The sequence below is a fragment of the Strigops habroptila genome, chromosome 1 (genome assembly GCF_004027225.2).
Source record: "Strigops habroptila isolate Jane chromosome 1, bStrHab1.2.pri, whole genome shotgun sequence".
Classification (NCBI taxonomy): Eukaryota; Metazoa; Chordata; class Aves; order Psittaciformes; family Psittacidae; genus Strigops; species Strigops habroptila.
The window spans coordinates 35,726,238-35,745,134 of NC_044277.2; positions in this window are offsets into that span (position 1 = coordinate 35,726,238).

The window sequence follows — 18,897 nt, forward strand, 5'->3', positions numbered from 1 at the left end:
TCATGAGGTTTCCTGAGCATGTTGTGTTGTCAGCACCTAAGATGCTGACTAGCATAAACTCCCTTATCTGATCCTGAAGGCTGATAATTTTATGCATGGTTTGTGAGGTAGATAGCTCATACAATTCTGAGATGCAATGCTCTGTATAAATAGTTAATTTATTTCAACATGCATTACCACTATATCTAAAGATGCATACCAGAGCCCATCTTGTGCTGTCCTGCTGGAAAGACAATCTGCCACAAGTCTGGACTTTGAGGGATCATTTTGAGAAGTGTTGGAATTGCTATATGCAGAAATAGATGTGTTGCAAACTTCAATCATTGTAGGAAACCTGCTAGAAAATGTGGCTGCTCAGTTAATGAATCTGGAGAATCAGATGGGCATATTGAAAGAAGATTGGAATGCACAGAAACTGAATTTCCACCTGAGGAGCTCAACATTTTCCAAGGTTCATGAAACATTATTTAAAAGTATTATCTTTAACTTTTGCCCCCATCTCTTCACTTGAGAGATCCTCTTCATCTAGAGAAACAGGGTGAAATCAAGAGAATATAGCACTGGTCCTTTCTTGACAATGCTTTTTAAAGTAAGGATGGGAGTTGCAGGAACTTAGGAACTTCCATCCCAGAAATAATTCCTTGGAGTCATTATTATTCCTACTTAAGGAAGAAACAGTTTTCAAAATTGCAGTGGGCTCCTATGTCTAGATTGACCAGCACTGTCCTTACTATGAAGACCCTCTGATTTTACCCATGTGGATGGGTATTAGAAGAGCCAGAGATGGGACTTCAACAGCCAGGTCCAGCTGACACAGGCAACTTTCATCCGTAGCCCTTCTGCTGATGAAAATCCTCATTAGTTATAGAGTGGTTGAAACTCACCTTGGAAGGCTAGGCTTGTAATCTATGGCTTTATGAGTTGCAATGGTGCTTGTTCTTGCACCACTCACATGAAGTTTCTCCAAAGAGAAGCATGGAGCAGCATTTTCAGAGGCAGAAAAATAATGGCTTACTGTAATTATTTAGTAAAAGATGTGTACCTGAGAGAGATTTCTGCCATATTAAATACGTTCTAAAAGACAACTGAGTAAGGACTTTACCTGAGCCAATATTTAATACTTAAAAAAAACATTTATTCAATATTCTGTATGATGAAAGCCAGGAAACTGGTGCAAATGAGAGTCTTTGTCCATATAGTTTCCTTTAAGGGTAATGAATCAAAGAGGATAGATTTTAGCTCAATAAGGTGAACACTCTTCTATGTGTATGTCTAACAACTAAACACAGTGAAAATGGATTCTGAACATCTCTGTTTATAAATCAATACAACTGTAATGCAAATTATTTAAACAACAGCCAAACAGATATAAAAAACCTTTATTGTCTGAGAGAAAATAATGCTGAAGCATCATATAACATGCAGGCGCATACATTCTTACAGGTAACTTGTATATTTTTGCTTATATCAGTGGAACCAAATTGAGCCTGGACTCCTCAAAACACAGATATTAAGAATATTAAATTAGTGATGTTCAGAAGATTAAGTACATTGTATGAGGGGAGATAATCCCAGAAGACTAAATATGTTGTATGAGACAAGAGAATCCCATGTAAAAGGAGGTGGGGCTTTGTATGTATAAATGCAGATTCTTTTTGACAATATTTCAGTACCTCTGCTAGTATAAGGCTGCATCAAGAAATGCTGCACAGTAATTTCAACAGATAGTCTTTTCCAGTTTCTGCTAGAAGAAGCTCTGTATACTCATTTTCTTTTTTTCTCTGGATGTCCTGAGTTACATGGAAAAGATATTTATAATGTAAGCCATTTGAATGACTGGAGGACTCTGCTGATAAAGACATAGAGTGCATATTCTGCTGCAGAGGTCTTTATACTGTGGAATTGATGGCTGATTACAAAGCAGCCTGAAGATCTAATTACAATTGGCAACCAGGAGATGAGGGAAGACTGCAGACAATTTTCCTCTATTTTTATACACAGTCCTTGTGGCATTCACATTGCTTTCAATAAGCATGCTTCTGGCAAAAACTGTCAATGATGGTAATCATCTGGATGACTGGCTTCGGAGAGGCTGCAAGCCTAACCTTTCCTATTGTAATCATCACCATCATCAGTGTGGGGATGCACGCCACCCCAAAGCTAGAACAAGTGCTGTAACTAGGTGGTAATTGCAGATTGTTAATGATGATGCTATTGATGATGCATTTTTGTTTGTGTTAATTGAAAATACATTGTGCTGGTCTTAACTCTATGGTGGTGAATGTTTACTGCTAAAAGGAGGAGTAAATGTGTGGCTGAAGTAAGAAAGCCAAACATTTTGTGTGTGCCATTCTGCTACATATATCCTACCCGGTACATAATCAAAATACGTAACACCCTTCTGTTTGATTGAAAATTAGTTAAAATCCTACAGCTAAATGTTGTGCTCTTAAAAGCCTATTGTACTAGCCAGTGAGTACTATTCCAGCTGTGTAATAATAATTACAGCTCAGTAGTCAAGGGAGGTCATGGATGCTGCTTAAGGTCAAAATACCTGTTTAGATACTTGCAGAAGATGTGCTCTGTGAAGGCAGTGGAGTGTAACAGACTGAAGATATATAGGATTCTCTAGAAATTCTAGGGTCTGCATTTCTCTGCCAAAGTTGTAATAATCTCTGATTGGGTACTTTTTTTTCATAATGAGCATGAAGGATTATACCCTATCTCATGTTTCAGTTTGTAGGGAAGTTTAAAATTTACATAATAGACTTTATCTTCTGGATAGGTATGACTAAACACCACAAAAGTTCGTGTAAGACTAACACTTCTGGAAGTGTTTCTTTAGTCTTCTTATTATTTCTGAGAATTTGAAAATACAAAGTATAAAGAAAAATGGTTTGTACTGTTCAACTCTTCACTGGAGGAGGCTCATCACTGTTGGAGCTGAATGATGAATAAAACGGCTTGTAGAAACCAGAACTTCCCATGGAAAAAAAAGTTTTGAGCCTTAAGTGAAGGACAATTGTTCCCCACGGTAAAAAGCAAAGTGGCTGGAAAACTCACCTGGCACATGGGAGCTTTCCAAATTTCATACTCAAACGTCAGGCCAGGGTGTTTGATTTACTGCTTTTAGCTTTTGATGTGTCTGCCTGACCTTGGTTGCATTAGCACTAAGCAAAACACATGTACATTTTTCTGTTGCACTGTATCATGAGTGTAAACATCAAGCACACACAGTGTCAACTGTATAGACTCGTCTGTGATAAAGTATGTGGTAATTACTCTTGCATATTCCCTTAAAGAGATACCCTCTGAAAAATTGCATTTAATGAGATCAATGGGTTTCTACCAAAAGTTGAACTGAGGACTGATGGAATGTAATCAGAAATGAAATGCCATAAAGTGATACCTATTAAAACTTGTTTGTTTGTTAAAGGACTAGCCAGCACAGTCTCATTGAAGGGGAGACCCGATTCAAATGGTGAAGTTTCTAGAAGTTTAGGATATTCTTCAGAAACTTGCTGCTACATTTTAGCTCTAATGGCAAGATGAAGTGGGTAGAGTGATGCATGCAGCTGAAAGTGGAAGCCTGCAGAGAAATGTGCCTCCAGTGTGCTCATGATTTAGTTCAGGTCTGAGATTTTGTGATCTCTTACAAGTTAAAGTCTTTATCGCCTAGTCTTATTTCAGCAGCCCTTGTGAAAAACTCAATCTGATTTCATTTCTGTGAGCCCCCCACTGTGTGTGAAATGCTGATACAATTGATGATAGCTCTGATGGCAAGCCCAAAGATGCCAGTGGATGTGAGAAATGGGATTCAAACATTTCTGGAGCCTCTCTCCAGAAATAGACTAAATTGTGTTGGTGAGGAACACCACTGTCACTCATGCTGTACCCCTTTGGATAAATAAAGGGCCTTCATTAACACAGTGTCTTTCAAGACCAGTAAATTCACATTAAAATGATGGGGCCAAATTAGTTTCTCCTTTAACCCTGCTGCCTTGTTCAGCTGGCACCAGATTTGAGTTTGCTCCAGTTGCTTTAGAGCTTGAACCTGCAAGCTGGCAGCACGAGCTTGTTTTTCAGTCTCAATACAGGCAAGAGGATGATTGTTCCTCCCTGATATTTAAGGGCCTTGTGGGCCTATCAGGATAGCTACTAAAAATTCCCTCCTGCATTATGTGATCTCCTGAAGTTAAAGGTATTTAGTCATACATATATCTCAATAGTCAGATTCTTGCCCAAAACTGTGCAGGTATTCCTGAGTCTACATTGTACGGGATGCCATCTCTATGTGGAAGGTAAAAATAGGAATAGTGACAGCAGACAAAGGTAAAAGGCTATTACCTCTTGCCTTGTACATATATTCATGTTAATACTTTATTGCCAAGTCACACACAACCTGTTTTTCTAGGGAAACCAGTGAAACACTCTGAGCCATCTTCTCCCTTCCCCCAGCTCAAACTCGGTCCTTGGGACCAGAGCTTAGCTTCACCATCTAACCTGATATAGCACTTTCCTCTTCTTCATGGAAATGGTTTTATTACAGCAATACCTAATAACTTACGGTCCTGAAACCTCTTCTATTGCCAGCAGATCCCAGAGCCCTTTCCAAATGTAACACAGTAGTAAGTGGGAGTCAGACGATTCAATGCTGTGAACCCTTAAAAGCCTTGGCTTGCACTTCCAACATAGCAAAGTCCAAAATTCGGCAGTCATTCACTGTTCTTATTAGTAGGAAATGTAAATTATTGCAGAAAACCTCACCTACCTTTTGTAATGATGGTTGGTAAATATTTACTTTTCACTGGGGCCACTACTCAAAATGGAATAAGTTCCCATAAAATATTCCACACACATCCTATGTTAATGGGGCCTTAAAACTTATGAGTACAGAAGAAAAGCAAGGTACTGCACTTAGTTAAACCATTGATTAAATTAAGCCATGAAATTACAGCCTGTTATGAAAAATGCATGCTTATTTTACTGTTACCTCCTTTCCTCTCTTCCTCTGTGTTTGTGTATTACATGTGTATGTTGTCTGACTTGTAAACTTTTGGTGGAGGAATCTGTCATTATTACATTGTGTGCGCGTAGCCACAGTGGTTCTTATTCTTGACAGGCATGTCTTTGCACAAAGGTGATGTAGACTATCAATAATGCATCTCAGAAATGACCCTATGACACCACAAAACTCCTCTCCAGCCCTTCTCATTCGAATGCTGAACTGCATTTGCTATCGGAAGATGCTTGCTCATCTCTCCCCAGCTCCTTCAAACCCTCTGATTGATCGAACCAGATCATCCTGTTGTTCTGCCAGTTGCAGTCCCACCAGGGCTAATAAGTGATACTTCAGAAGGTGGCAAATGCCTCCCAATGTATAGCTAGATGATTATGTGGTGCTATACATGGGAAATACTTCTTTTCTATGAGACACCAAAGTTATTCAGAGACACTGAAATAGTAATAAGGGCTTTTTTGTTTGTTTTTTAAAAACATGGCAGAGGTGTAAAATGTACAGCCAGGTCCTTCCTGCAGTGTTGCCCAAGGGGCGTTGGAAACAGAAGTGTGTTCCTCACATTTTTTTTTTTTTGGTGAGGTTTATTCTTTGCAATGTTTTTGAATATTCAGCCAACACTTCAGCAGTCTCTACCTTCCTCTGGGTGTTTGGGAAGGCTGGCTTTTCACAAGCAGCTGTTCGTTGTGGTGCCGCCAAGGTCCTTCACTGCACTTCCAGCACTGGAATTCAGCGTTACCAATAATTTATGTGTGTATATGTTCACAAATGTCAAAAATAAAGCCTTAAAAATCTGAACCTGCCCTCCAAAGGTTTAAATATTTCAAAGTAGCATTTAAATTACTTTCTGTTGTCCTAAATTCCTTAGTATTTTATAGAAGTACAGGTTTACTCAATAAGCATAAGCATTTGTAAAATAGACGGGTGTATGAGTTTTGCTGGGAATAAAGAAGATATTTGTTGGTAACAGAAAAAACATATTCCCCACAAAGAATTTAAGCCAAATAGAATGTTTAAACCCAAATATCAGCAGTGAATCTCCAGCCAAATAACACACTACTCCAAGGGATGATCACAACTAAAAAAAATGTGCTAAATTATTTTCCAACATAATTTGTGAAGAGGTAGGAAGAGCTGATCATTCAGATGATTCAGCTCTGTCTTTAGATGATAAAACTTCACAGACTTATCAAATAATCTAATAACTGCTTTTGAATGTGCCACTTGATTTTTTTCTGCATGGTATTTTGCACACATTAGAAAATGTGCAAGTGATGTAAGAAAGACGATGCAATGCTTTGGTTTCCCAGCTTTGTTGATTTCTGGTTTGAAGCTTTTAGGTTTGGTTTCTTTTTCATAAAGAGGTCTTCGTTTGCCTTTAAAAATATTTCCCCTGCAATGTTTATTAAATCTAGACTAGCTTTCATATGAAAAGCCATATTCAAATACTTTATTAACAGCTGTGTTCATAGTGCAGCAGCCACCTTAGTGCCAGGGACTGACAGCAGGTTCTGGTGTTAGCCTGGCATTGTGTTGTGATTTGAAGCGCACACAGCATCCTCTCCCACTTTTGGATATTTGCCTTCCCAGAGCGGATGGGGAAGCCTTGAACCCTGCGCAGCCAGGCGGAAAAGGAGAGGGAGTGGAGAGCAGCAGTGGCTGCTGAGCAGCCGAGGGACAGTGCCCAGCCCAGTCCTTCATCAGTGGGACACCCTGGTCCCATGGTCCCACCGCACTGTGTGGCATTATCTGGGAAACCAGATTCACTGGCTGTGCAGGACCCATATAATATCTGTGTGATTTTCTTCAATAAGCACAAGCTAGAGGTTAATAATGTGGGGATGTCTGATTCCCTGCTGTTTTAAATAATTTCATGGGGAACATAATGCAATAGAACACCAGTTAGATAGGTTATTACTCTCATCAAACTACAGTACTTCTTTCCTATTATTTCTTACCAGTTTCTCAGCCTTACACCTCCTCTCCCTACATATACTAAAAATGAGTCTTCAAGAGGAAACTCCGTGATGGGGTGGAGGCAGAAAGCATGATCCCAGACCATGTCCTGTCAGTGTTCCTGGGGGTGTCCTCTCCTTGCCTTGCTGGTGGGCTGGTGGCACCCTGGAAGATGCTCTTACCCTCATGTTCCAGAAGGCTCAGCTGGCAACCTCTCACCTTGCAATGAGTTTTAGGTTGTCTAAACATGGGAGGGTGGTCCACCACATCCTCTGGAAAAGCAATCAACTTGCCTTATGTCTTTCCTCCTTTTCTTTTCTTTTAATGTCACATAGTGTTTGTTCGTTTGTTTGTTTGTTTGTTTTCCACACTATTTAGGTGATTTAGCACCCTTGTTTATTTTTTTCTTTCTTTTCTTAAATTTCTCCTAATTTGATTTACCCTTGCCTGTTTTTATCCTCAGCCCTTTTCCTTCTCTCCCCTTCCTTTTCTCTCCTTTTGGGTGCTCTGTCTCATCTTCCGCTTTCTTCACTTTCTCTCTCTAAAGAAGATGAGATTTTGTAGCCTGCTCAGCTTTTCAATACAGCTCTTTGGGAATGAATGGTTGATAATGGGAGGCTGAGTTTAAAATGGTGCTTGCATGGGGCTGTAATGCCTTGACATAGCTGTTTGACCAAGAAAAAGAACAGTTTTGTCCAGTAAAATCAAAGGCTACTGTTCACGCATCATTAGTGAAGAAATTTGTCTACATTTTGAGATATATATATACACACACACACAAATATATATGCCACTCCAGGTTATAATAAATTCCCTTAAGTAATTTCTGTGAGAAAAAGTATCTTTTTTTAAAAAAAAATTTAAGATTTTCTTGAGACAAAAATGTATTTTATGAAACAGAATCTGAATTTAAAAAAAAAAAAGTCAGCTATTTTTCATGGGGGGTTTTTTTGAGTTAAAAAGGATTTTCAAAATGTGTTCACATCTCACTGTTTTCTCTTCTTTTTTAGCTGCAAAAAGGTAGTAGGGAAGACCATTAAAATGGAAAAAGAATTTTAAAATATTTTTAAAATCCAGTAAAAATATTTAAACAATTTTTTTTTTAATTAAAAACATTGGTTTTGAAAGGAAGAGAGGAAAAATTATTTTGAGATCCTGAAAAAAATTGCCCTTTTCACTATAATAACCATCTGTTACAGTTCTGAGTTACCAATAAAACTCAAGACAATGCTGTGATTAAGTGTAAAAGAAAATAATTGTCTGAACTTGACAAATTTGATTCAAAGCCTGGCATCACAATGTTTTGTTGACTGACCACATTGAGCACCTGGGGTAAGCCCCTGAGTACAGTACTTCATTTTATGAGATGTTGGTTACATTGGCCCAAACAAAATTGAGATGGAAAATTGTTTCAGTTTAGTAGAATCCTGCAAACTGGATTTGAAGAGATGTACATTTCTTGACAATAATATCCAGACCCATTCTGAGCATTGGGTAAAATTTCAGTTCATAAAAACCTGTAGCTTAAATGCATCCTTACATAAATTTGAAGATTTGCACATTTCTTGACAATAATATCCAGACCCATTCTGAGCATTGGGTAAAATTTCAGTTCATAAAAACCTGTAGCTTAAATGCATCCTTACATAATTTTGAAGATTTGCATAAATTTTCTAAGTTGAACTCAAACGTATTTTCATTTTCTTTTTCCAACCAACTCAAGCCATGCATAACAGATAAAATTTATAAATTTAACAATAATTAAAAAAAAATCAAATGTTTTTGGAAGACATCTCACATCTATTTTTCCCTTTCTGTTTTGTATTTATGAAGCCGAAAACACTGTGGTTGAAGCACACAGGGTCTCTGATCTGAGTGTGAGCCTGAAATCTGGTTACAATTAAATGGAGTTATTATGAGCTTCTAGCTGGAGGGGGGCAGGTAGGAGTGGGGCCAATATAAACAATCATTCCCAAATTATATTAGCAGTAGGAAAGTGGGTGAAACTCCCCCAGAACATTCTGCCTGAAGGCACTTATGTACAGAGCATCACATGCGTTAATCGGCAGCTCCCCCAGTGAAGTTTGAATTCACACATGCGGGTAAAACACTAAAAGACAGCAATTCAAGGTTTCACTTATTCTCAGGCACATTATTACCTATGAACCATATTTTAAAATGCATTCTGAGATTTGAGCTAATAATGTGAATGACATTCAGTGAGATTGCCAAATGCTGGTAATTTACTTTCATTTTCACATTAATGTGGGCCCACCTGTGATGAATTGGAAACTAAATAAGCACATCAGTTTTAATTAGATATTTCAGTGGCTGGATCTAGTTAAACAGCAGCATTCATTCTTATCTATTAAACAGTCAGAGAGACTTCTGCATTCTTCACAGTAAGTTCTCTCTCCTTCCAACTCACCTTCTTTGCCCTGCTTTCCTCTCTTTTTTACTGGAATAGTTTAGAAGAGATGATTTAAGCTGGTGGCGTCCTACCAAGTTAATAATACAGTTAGCACAGAATTGGCTGATCTAAATGATTTTCTAAATTATACAGAAATGAAGAAGGCTCTCAGTATTGTTTTATTCTACAATGAACAGAAACAAAAACATGAGCACTTGGAGTAAGTTCGCAGTTTAGGCTTCTCAAAATGGAAATGGCTTTCTACTGACAGTCATAGACTTGTACCACTGCACCTTTGGGATTTGGTTTCAGTTAACTGGTGACACTTTGGGTACCAGCTGGAACTATTTCCACTCCTGGAGGGACGGGGAGCTGAAAGAAGGATAGAAATATTTATTGTTATGTTGTAAGGAGTCAGACAAGCATCCTGGGAAAGGCTTTTTCTCCTGGCATGGGTGCTGACAGCAAAACCTGCATTTTACCTCAGTTTTCCCACTGACAAGTTACCAGTAAGGCTGAAAGGCAGCTGTGTATTGCTGAATACCCAGTGTTTCTGTTGAGGCTACCAACAAGCAGTTGTTTTCTGTTTCAGGAGACAGTCATTTGCTGAAACACCAACGCTTCATGTTTCAGGGATTTGTGCCTATTTGATGCTCAAGTGAAAGCAGAAAGATTGTTTTCTGTCTCAATTCCACCTTTCCTCATGGGGTTTTTCGGTCTGACCTTCCCTTCCAAGGCAGTTTTCAAAAGAAAACTGAAGTCTGAGCTGCTGCCGCCGTATTGAACAAGCACATTTCAAAGCAGCCTTGCAAGAAAGAATGGGCACCAGGTTTAATCTTAATCTATTTTTTTATTCTTCTGTAACATCTTGATGGATTGAATGACAACTTAAAAAAAAAAAAAAGTCTATGCAATTATATTTCTGTGAACAATTTTAATTTAGGTAACTATTTCTAGAGATATTAATTAACGATTAACAGACATGGCAGATGTAGATGCAACCTAGCAGGAATGAATTTTGGACCAGAGCCTTCATCGTACCTTTAACTTCCTACTCACTGTTCCTGTAAGTAGTGAGACAGTTGGAACAGCTTTCAGGAGAGCTGCTGATATTGGTAAAGCCATTGTTTTAACTTACAACTAACTTTGAGTCTTTACTACCTCTGACTCCAATTTTCTGATTGGTATTTCTGAAGAAGGGCAAACAAGTTCATAGATACAAAGGATAGAGTGCTAGTGAAAACCAGCTTTATTTGAAGCCAGGAAAAGATGTGTGAACACCTTGAAGAATATTTGCCCAAGTCCTGGCTTGTTGCACTGACATTTCAGCCTACCAGCTAAAGAATTTTTTTTTGGGTGCATTTTATGTCTGAGTTGTTCAGAAACAGCACAGAGAGGGAGAGCCTGGAGCTGAATTCACGTTTAATTCAGATTTCAGGCAGTTTCATTTAAAAATATGTATGTTCTTATGCAAAAGTATTTAGCATTAAAACTCTAGACTAATGGTCCAGAACTGACTCTGCTCTTAGAGCATAACCCATGACATTACCTCAGCACATACCCCTGCTATGGTGGTCTAGAAGACAGATGTGAGAGATTCCCAGGAGAAGATCCTAACAGGCTTTCCTTCCCCATTAACCTCTCTGAAAGGGGAAGCAGTCCTCCAAATAGTCATAACCTGCTGAAAATAAACTTGGACTGACAGCCTCACAAACCCAAATGTATTGCTTTAAGCATATTCCAAAGCATTTAAACAGACAAACATGTTTTGATGAAAATGTTTCATGTAATAGCTTTAAAGAAACAGAAGAAGATGGGCTAAATGAACACAGATATATAGTGTGGAAAATATATTTTAGCAAATACCAGCTCACGCCTGATTTTGGACAACCTCTCAGCGGCCAGATCAGGCAGAGGTTTATAAGAAAGCCTGGCTGAATCTGAATTTTGAAGACCGTGGTGAGCTGAAGGGAACTGAAGTTCCTTTCTCCAGGTAAGGTTGTGAGTTGCATTATATTTTTTTGAGATCAGAGGTAGACGTGATTGGGAAACTATCTTCTATTTTTGGTTTTGTGATGTGCACAGCACAACAGCAGCTCCTGATTTCTCATACATGTGTCTCTGTTGTCAGTTTTCTACATTTTCCAAGCATGCTGCTGCAGTTCAGAAGCAGTTTTGTAATGAGCTTGCACTCCTCAAATATTGCAACATGACTTCCAAAGAATGGCTATAATTTAGTCATTTTTCCCTCAGCTAAGGGAACTAAGATGAGGGTGGTGTCTGTTCTGCCTTTCCTCTGTTTTTAAAGAAGGTAAATGTACTGTTTAGTCCCTCATTTTAAACATATTTTCTATAACACAAGTAAGTTACTAAGTAATATCAGTAGACCCCACATAATAAATAATTTTCCTTTCGCCTTCCCATTTAAGTAAATGTTCCAGTTTGTACTTCTGCAGTGGTGTTTTAACTAAAAGGGAAAATGAAGTAGACTTAATTTCTTTACCCTGCAGAAAAATAACTTGGGTACCATCTAACTTGCCATTTCCCTCCACCATGTTTTAGACATCTGTGCAGCCCTGCCCTGGATGCAAAGATTAGGGAGAATTAATGCTACATTTATGTCTCTTTTTCTGGCATGAGTAGTCCTTGAACTTCAGATAGCCCTTTTCATACTTAAAACATCTGAGTTTAAAAACCCAGCTCTCCTAGATCCCAGTCTCTCATAGTGATACATATAATTTGCTAGATCATCTGAATCATCCTGCGAGTCTGCTGTGAAATGGCAGTTTTTGTAAAATCTGTGACCCTCCTTCTACTTGGGATAGTGCACAGAAACTGTGCAATGAGAAAGAAAGTGTAGTCCAGGGGCAGCAGCCTACCACGAGTGGTCTGAGCTTGCTGTGCGCATCCAGGCAGCTGGCTATTCAGAGAGTCTGACCCCTCAGCTATCTGGCAGAAGTCAGTGAGATACAGCAGCTCTCTTCCTTTTTCTGAGATTGGGGGCGGGGGATAATGCTTAGCTGCCTAAGAGAGGAATGCAATTAAAGCTAAATCTAGAAAGTACCTTGAATCTTTTGTAGAGCTGCTTCATGGAAATGCTGGAGAATAAGGCATGAGCATGTGCAAGTGCTGTGTAAAGACTGTCAAAGGGTATTTTATGATTCAGATGAAATGTTCAGAAAGGCAGACGTTTCCAGGGTAAAGCTTGTGCATAACATGTGAGAGAGAAAAATGGGTTAAATTTTCTAGGCAGATATTGACTCATCATATCATAACAAAACCTGCTAGAGCTGGTTAATGATGTGTCTGATACTTCAGCAAGTGACATAATGTTGAAATTTGGAATCAAAGCTGTCAGGAAATTGCTCCTTGCTCAAACACAAGATATTCATGATGAAAACCTGTTGTAATCTCCCTCTCCTGAGCCATTATGCTAGAGGGACAAGAGCGAGTATTGCCTAGTGACATTTCTTTCTGATCCTTCTTGAAGTGCTGCAGCTTTTCAGAGAAGTTTCTAGGCATGGTTTCCTCTGATGACTGCTAATATGATACGGCAGCCCTTCAAAGGAGCAGAATGCATAAGGCTGCAGCTTTGGGGCTTATTTATGCAATCAGCAAATATGATCCCCCCCAAGCTAAATAGCTCAACATGCAAATAGTAAACTTAAGGGCACAGTCCTTTCCACACTGCACTCCCAGTTTGTCCTGCTTTTTAGGCTAGCAGCCATACTCCCTGAAGCTGTGGTTTCCCCAGCTTGCTGTTTGGAGGTAGAGGGGGATAATGCCAGGAAAGAATCTCTTCTGGGTTGTCTCTTCTAGAAGGTAAAATTGCAAGTGCTCTATCATGTGTCGGTGTTTACTAGTCAGCTCTACCAAAGAACTGAGGCAACAGGAGTGCTATGGAAGGGAATTCATACCTTTGCCATGCTGCAAATAATTAAGGAAGTAGTGTGTTACAATCTTTAAAGCTATTTTCATGTTTGAGTTTCTAAATTCCCTCTGCCTGTAATGTGAATAGAAGTAGGTGGAAGCTTTAGCTTTGAGGCTGACTCCCTCTTAGTCTTAGTCAGATCAGCAAAGCTGTCTGCCTTTTTTTTTTCTTTTTCTTTTGTTCTCATATTAACTTAATTGTTTAACACAGAAGATAAATGCATAGTGCACAGGGAGGGGATACCCTCTTTCTACTTTAAGGGCTGAATTTGGGCTCTGATACATCTATGACGGGAGATTAAGGTGAATGAATTTATCCATGCCTGTATTCATTCAATGGGTATTGCCATGGCTAAATCTGGAATGTCTAGTCCACTCATGAATCAGTTCCCGAGCCGCTCCTGGCAGGCTTTGGGGTGGGAGCTCCGTGTCCCACAGGCAGCATAGCACTATGGGCACAGGGCACCTACTGCATGTGTGAGCAGTCATGCTGCGAAACTCAGAGGTTATTATCATAATTAAGCATAGATCTAACCACTTTGAGCTTTGAGAAGATTTAGGCAGAGCTCAGGCGGGATGACTTGCTTAAACCTGAATCATGGTGAGGCATTTGGTGATATGGGGTTTTTTTGTTGTGTGTATAGGATTAGATTTATGTGTCCAAGGATTCTCAGGCTCTGCATGGAGCTGCCTAATGAATTTAAACATCTAGAAATCTGGGCAAATTGCTCCATCTTGATCCCACATTACACACTAAAGATCTATGGTGAAAATATCAGTTTAGATTAAAACAACATTCAGGTTCACAAAACAATCTTAAAATCATGCTCCCAGGTTAAATCACTGCAGTGGTTTGTCTGAACTTGGAGGTAGGCATCCTCAGACCCCTGAGCTACACAAAAAGGCACTAGAGCCCCAAAACAGGGGGCTGGGCTATATGATGGAGGTGGCCAGAGTCCTCACATTTCCATTCTCTGTATGGTGCTCGTAAGCAGTCCCACGGCATTGCCTGCTTAGTGTGGTGCTCTATCTCACCTTGCTACAATCGCCACCAGTTCAGACCAGGCCCTGCCTGCTTTGGGTGGTTTCACTGGTACCAGCAGTACCAAGGCTGTGTTTAAAATGTCACATTCTTTTAATCCATCTCTACATGCCTCTAACCCATACGTTTATTGTGAAAATTAATACTTTTTGGAAGAAGAAAGCAATATTATGTCTGCAACATTTATTTATAGTAATTGCCAAATGGTACTTGGGGGATTCTCCTTTTTTTAAATCAGCTAACGAGGGAGCAAATTCTCTATCAAAACTGTGAAACAGCTTCATGGTTCTTCTATAAACATTTTGGTGGCACTACAACTCTTGCTTTACTCTCTTTTTCCTAAGCCAGCCCTGATTCTTTTTTCTTTTTTTGTAATCAAGACTTGCATTACAGGGAGGTACCAATAGCAGCGGAAGATTTCTGACTATGAATTTTTGAGAGAGGATCTGGTTTTTGATGACATTTGATGTCTCTCTCCCAGAAAGGGGGCTGCTTCAGACCTTCCTGTTCTACAAGGTTTCCTGCTCGTGGCCCGAGGTGGCTTGTTCCTGAGGATGTGAATTGTGAATTGTGTTTGGCTGTTCCACCCAAGCCACTGAGTATGGGCTGCTACTAATAGGGGCGTTTGCCCCGCTTTTCACCAAAAGATAAGTTATCTGCCAAATCAGCTTGCTGAATGAACTTGCACTGCTGCCATGGGATGTCTAGATCTGATGGAAAGCTGGGAGAAGGGAAGAGAAAATGAGGACAGGATAAGTGTATAAGCAGGGCTGTCCCTTTCAGAGGTAACCTGCCTTTACCCCCAGTGAAGGGGCAATGCCAAACTGTCACCTGTGGCACATGATTTATTCTCCTTGTAGTTTAGGGATATAGATGGAGGGTTCTCAGTCCTTCTGCAGCTGTCCTTGAGGTGGTGGCCAGCCTGTGGGACAGATGGCTTGGCCATGCTGCAGCTGCTGATCCACCCGTGGCATCTTGGGGAAGCCCGACACCACAGCTGCTTTTCTTTGATACACCCCACTGCCATTTGCAGTGGTCTGGCAGCTGCTCCAGGAGCAGCCCAGCCTTCTGGTTAGTAGTGATGGGACAGACAGTCCTGGCTGCTAGTGGGTGGGTAAGCCCCTGGTCCCTGGGGTGTATCCATATGGCCCTTTGCAGTGTGCCTCCAGGTGTACAGATGCAGTGGGAGATCTTCTGGTAGGAAAGATGCTGGTACACCAGTGTGCTGCTCAACCCAGGGTTGTGGATGCCAGGAGTAGCATGTTGGTGAGAGATTGTATCAGTGGGAAAAGATCATGGGGCTATTTAATTCAATAAATGACTCACAGAGATCCTTACAACAGCTTCAGCTCTATAAAGCTACTTCAGTGAGTTCATATCCTGAATAAATATTGTGCAGTTAGCTTCTCCCTCGTGTATTAAAGCATGACAGCATGATGCCGTGTTGACAGGGAACGTAGCACAAGAAGGTTAAGCAGATTTGAAACAAGACCAGAAAGAGCACCCTGTTTTTCTTGAAGTTGGTTATCTCGTATTTTCAAATTCCTGTGTCTATGAGTGAAAAGCCTCCTGTGAAGGAGATGTATGTTATTTTCTGGCCATCTTAAATGTCAAAATGAATTTTAGTTTGAAGTGTTTCATATAAAAAATAAATGCCTGTTCTCTCAGCAGAAGTACATCATATTTTAGTGCCCGTTGCTCTCAGGTTTTCAATTAGAACTTTGAATCACATTCCTGATTAGTAACAAGCAATCAATCATAATTAATTAGTTAAAATGTTCAACCGTTAAAATCATTACCATTAATTAAAATAATTATCTCTATTTTGGCTGCACTTCATTGCCATTTCAGGGAAACGTGTTGCTTAACTCTACCTTTTGCGCTCAGTGTGGGATTGTGGTGACTGAAATGTGTATATGAGGAGTGAGGGCATGACTTTCAAAAAGCTGGCTTTTGTAGTATGGTTTTAGTTAGCTTTAAATAGGCATAATAATTTTAATTACTTATATTTTTAGTAAATTTATTTCTCCTTAGCTTAAGAATATATCTAATAGTTGAAGAGATACACTGTCTTAAATGGTTATTTGAAAAAGAACTGTTAATTTTGAATGTGATAAAAAGTGGCTGATTAGAGAGTTATTTCATTACAGCTGGATATGATCAACATATTCACTACTCTGAGTATGGTAATAATCTAAGCTACAGCACTCCAGTACCTCCACAAGCCACCTGCTCCCCAGTAGTAACTGCAGCGTCATGGGTAATGGTGTGAGACCTGGAAGAGCAGCACAAGGTGGATGGGGAGCTTAGAGCTCAGCAGAGGAGGAAGTGTCTTCTTTACAACTACTTCTTGTGCCTGTAAACTGATTGCAAGGCTTTTCACTATTGCACAGTGTGCTTAAATTCTGAGCAGCCCAGGAAGGGTTCTTCTGTCTTAGGCACCATTGAATTGTTTGAACACAAGGTTAGTTCTGGAGACTATCTAGTCCAACCACCCTGCACAAGCATGGTCAGCCAGAGCAGGTTGCCCAGGACTGTATCCACTTGGGTTTTGAATATCTCCAGGAATGGAGACTCCACAGCCTCTCTGGGAAACTTGTGACAGTGTTGACTATCTATACAGCAAAACAGTTTTTTCTTGTGATTAAACAGCATTTTTTGAATTTCATTTTGTGTTCATTCCTCTTGTCTTGTCACTGGAAATCTCTTTAGAAATGACTGGCTATCTCTTCTTTACCTCCTCCCATCAGGTTATTATTCCCCCTGTTCTTCCTCCTCTTATTTTTCTATGCTTCAGTTGTCGAAGATTTCCTGTACTTATAAAAATGGTCATCACACACTTGGGTCACTTTGGCCTGAAATATGACCTTAATTTCCTGAAACTGTGATTCAGATAGCTGTTCATTGCAAGACCTCTCTGTGCCCACCTGGGACCTTCTGCTGTGTAGATATTTCTTTAATCCGTATAATATCACCTTAGAGGTTTGACACTCCTCTATGAGGATGACAGGCACAAATGTGCCCTTTGAAAGATCTTTTTTATGTGGAAGGGGGATGATGTCTACCTATGACACATGAATTGGAATAAGGACACTTGAGTTCTGCTCTCTGTCACAATTTTTTTGTATGACCCGAGATGTCTCATTAGCAACTGACCAAAAGCCTGCTGGGAGTCTTTTAATTTGCCTTAATGGGCTTTGAATTAGGTGCTTAACTTTCTCAGACTCACTGTCCAATTTATACAGAGGAGCTGGTGTTATTTGCCTATCTCACTGCGCTGTCACAAAGTGAAATACACTATTACAAAGGAGTTTGGGATCACTGAGTAGAGAGTGCTATTCAAGTGCAAAGCGTTATATAAACCTTTAGAAGCAGTAATAAAAGTGCTAGCATTTCCTTGAAAAACTGTGATTTCTTTTCACCTTTTTATTTCTAGAAAGACCTGCCATTTCATGTTTCTCAAAGGAATACAGCATCCTCTGAAGCATTCAGGGTCCAGTCTAGCATCATATCACAGTGGCCTGTTCCATAGGACAGTGTGAAGGAACAGACTGCTTCCACTGTACTGAATTTAAAATTTTGTGAATTTAAACCAAGGCAGCAGGGGTGTCTCTGTGTTATGGGAACATGACATGATGTTACAAAGGGAATAGGGAAAGATTCATACTTCTGTGTTATTTTATAGAAGCAATATAGAAGCAATATATATAAATATATATATTTATATAAGCGATATTATAGAAGCAATATATAAAGCAAATATTTATAGAATTAGGTGGAAAGGAAACTTTCCTTTTCAGATAATCAGGGGAAAAAAGAAAAAAGGAATAGCTCAATTTTTAGCTGCTAGATATGATATGGAAAAAAAAAAGATTTTGTAACTAAATAATTGTAAATAAAGTGGTAAATGCAATCAATTTCACCCTGTGCTTTTGCCTTTCCTTTTTTTCCTCATGTGTTTGTAATAGGATAACTTGGTCTAAAAAGTCATAATCATCTTTTTTGTATTTGCTTCTGCTTTTGTCTGGGGCTACATGCAGTTTTAAAATTCGACCGTATTTTCACGCATATCCAATCTGACTGAAACCAAATGTACCTCCTTTAAGTACAAGTCTGACATAATTTTTAATCACCAACCAAATGTTATTCTATATTCTGATATTTACGCTTATTTTTAAAAAAGCAAGCAAATCTGAAGCAAAGCTCTAAACTATTTCAAGTTAAGCCATTGCTACATCATCTCCATTTGGTCTGACTTCCTGGAACAGTGGTTCCAGGCTTCGAATTGGAGAGGTTGTGGCATCTCTTTGTTGTGAAGTAGCCATCAATACCAGTTTGCAGTCCAGAGAAGGATTTAAACTTGCACTAGAGTCCAGAACACCTGGGCCTTTTGCTGAACCATATCTTTCTTGTTCTGTTTTAATTCTGTAAGAATTTGATAATTTGAACAAAAGTGGCAAAACCAAAAATGTCCTCATTACACACAGCTTCTGTACAAAGGAGGAAAAAAATAAGAATTCCACTGTAACTTTTAATGAAATA